We start from the raw sequence: 3,370 nt of genomic DNA on the forward strand, positions 1-3,370 counted from the left end.
GGATAGGAATAGTTATGGGTTTCAATGCAGAAGAAGGGGACTATGACATTCTTTTTATGCACCCTCACAGACCAGCAGAAACTTTCTTTCAGCCTCAAAAAGAGGACAGATGTCCTGTTTCACCTGCCCATCTTCTATGTGTAATAGCTCCTCCAGAGGTAGCATGTCAGTTCAGCAGATCACATAAGACTGATGCTAATTCCCGAAAGGAAATCATCAAAAAATGGAGCAATTTCAATGCTTTATTGTAAAAAACCCCTTAATGGACATTTAAATGTAATTATTGTACATACTGCTTCATATAAATTTAGTATAATACTTCAGCTGAATAATTATTAAACTTTAACGTCATCAAAAACTTGTTGTACAAAGGATTTGTTTGAAAATGAATATTTGCCAACTCATGTATTCAAATGTAAGTAAACCTACTTTGTAAAATTCTCAATGTATATATCTTTTATTTTAAAATAATTGATATATAAAACATGATTTGATCTGCTATTTTCACAGTTGTGTTGACTTCAAATTTTTAATTATTGAATCAAACATGTATTTTACAAAGTAAATTACAAAATTTGACTTCAATTTGTTATAAAATTTTTACAACTCAGAACCCCACCAAGTTCTTTGCACCATTTGAAAGGTAATTTTATGTTGTTTTTAAAAATAAATGGTTGTATTGGATTATTTGGAGAGAGATTTTAGCTATTCATAATTTTCTACATCTATGTCACAATTTTGAAATTAACAATATTTTGAGTTTCAGTAGAGTTTTTCAATACCAATGAACATTATAAATCAGATTTTTGTAGATCTATAAGTTTCCGTGTTTAATTTAGAACAAAACAGTGAAAATTTCAAGGCTCTAGCTTCAAAACTAATGATTTTGCTTCAAATTTGGTAAAAGCATGCATGCTTTAGTTACGTCTTAATTGCCCTCAGAAATACAATTAACCTAAACCTTTAAATGGTTATAACTCAGAAACTGCTTGTTAGATTTGGATGAAATGTGGAATATTTTCTTGTCTTATACATACAATTCAAATATAAATATTCATAAATATCTGTGACAGGTGGAGGTAGGGCCCTGGATGACTTAGTATGGAATGACCCTCCTGTGTTCATTATGCTTTTATATTATTTTTTCTAAATCCTTTTTTTTTAATTTACACATTCAACATGTTGTGGCTTCTTATCCCACAAATATTTGAAAATCTTTTTGGTTAATCTGATGTTTTGTTTTTGGTATAAATGTCCAAGAAACTCCAATCTTCTTTTTGTCATTTCTTCTGATCAGTTTTTATGTTTCAATAAATCTCATCATTGCTTTGTAATTTCCAACTTTCCACAGATTTTTGTGTGCCTAATATTTTCTTAATAATACTACAAGTTCACAGTGCCGGCTTTATAGCAAATATTGGCATATACAAAACCATGCACATTGGCGACCCTCACAGGAGCATACTCTATCAAAGTCCACACCATCTGCAAGTACTGTTTCATCTGTGGCACACAGCTGCATATGTAAAGGTGAAACTACATGTCTGCCCTCTAACAGAATGCATATATGCAGTACTAAAAACAAATGTCAGATGTCGCCAGATGTGTCATTATGAATAAAATGTTTCCTCTCAGAAGAAATTAGAAAGATCAGTGGGTTCCAAACCTTTTCCATCAGAAAACCACCATCACGATGTACAAGATCTGATGCTAGTTGTAGGAAAGATCATATAAATCATGACTGCATGGTCTTTGGTAGAGGACACTCATGTGAGAGCTGCCAATGCACGTGCATCTTTGCACCAATTTTTGCTATAATGGCAACACTGTGAATTAGCAGTCTTCAGTGGCAGAAACTTGAAGATGGCTGAACTGTTGCCAGCCAGAATATTGTGGTAAGAAGTCAGCATGATCCGGCTGCAGTGCTGATAATAAATGTCTTTAAGGATACTACATTCCCTTCCCAAGTTATGTAGCATTTCTTCTTTTGCAGCATTTTCCAAATCATTTTCTTGCATTGCCTCCTCAAGTAATTTATTTTTTTAACCGTCTCTATTTGTGCCAATATCTGTTTTCAAAAATTTCAGTGCATTTTTAATGTTTCTTAAAAATATTGCTCATAAGGAAGTTCTACTATCTGTTTCTTCTAAAATATTAAATTTTATTATAGCAAATACCACATTTTCAGAAAGTACAGCAAAATTGTCTACAAATGTGGGGCAATTTATTCCAAGATTTTTGTTTACTCTTGAAAATCTTTTTGGCAAAACTGCATGTTTATTCAGTTTTTCCTTCCAGATTCTCACTATTATTTCTATAATACAATTAAAAAGAATTGGTGATAGACCACAACTTGTGTGCACACCTGTGTTTATTTCTCAGGCCTGAGAATTTTTCACATAAATCCACTTCAGATACTGTGTCTATATGTGTTTCACAAATGAAATTTGCTAATTCAGATTTTACATCAAACTCTCTGATTATTTTATCTGTAGTTTGTTTGTCAACAGAATCAAAGGCCATTTTTGAAACCAACAGACATTACTAAAGTATATATGGAATTCAGTAAATCTTCAGTGAATGACTTACTAGATTAAATATTTGTTCATAATATGGTAAGCCTTCCCAAAAACCACCTTGACATTCACCTAAATTACTGTCCAGGTTTATCTCTACTCTGTGTGATAGACTCTTCGATATTTTGTATAAAACTGGTAGCAAAGAAATTACTCTGTACTAGTTAAGCTCTTGGTTATCATGTTTCTTATGTAGTGGGTGTATCAAGCTATCTTCCACCCTACTGAAATTTTTTTTGTTTGCCAGAGTTTGTTGAAGATCAATTATAGCCAAAGATTGTCTACATTGGAATAGGTTGGCATTAAAAATATTCAGTAAGATGTTCAGCGAAAGCCAAAGATGGTCTACATCTGAATAGGTTGGGTTCAAAATTATTCAGTAAGATGCTCATAGATACTTGCCAGATAATAAAAAAAAAAAATAAGGGAAACTTATAAGTAGTAATGAGGGTGAAAAAACTTGTGCAGCATTAAGAAAGACAGAACCAACCTATTATCTGGCAAGAAATCTGCTAAAGCCTGTAAGTGATAGTCAAAGTAGGTATGTTATCCACTGGAATATAAATGGCCTAAACACTGATGCTTCTAACAATAAAAGCTCCAAAATATATTAACTGGAAATCACCCTGTCAGAATGTGCAAATATTAAAGTTGTTAGTTTAAATGAGCACTGGTTTACTAAGAATACAATTAAAATTCCGAACAAAATAGGGAACTTCAGATTAGCTAGAAGAAACAAGTCACATGGAGGCTCATGTATACTTCTACATGGTGATATAAATTATGAGACCAGA

Source organism: Schistocerca serialis, chromosome 10, assembly GCF_023864345.2.
Source record: "Schistocerca serialis cubense isolate TAMUIC-IGC-003099 chromosome 10, iqSchSeri2.2, whole genome shotgun sequence".
NCBI classification, from domain to species: domain Eukaryota; kingdom Metazoa; phylum Arthropoda; class Insecta; order Orthoptera; family Acrididae; genus Schistocerca; species Schistocerca serialis.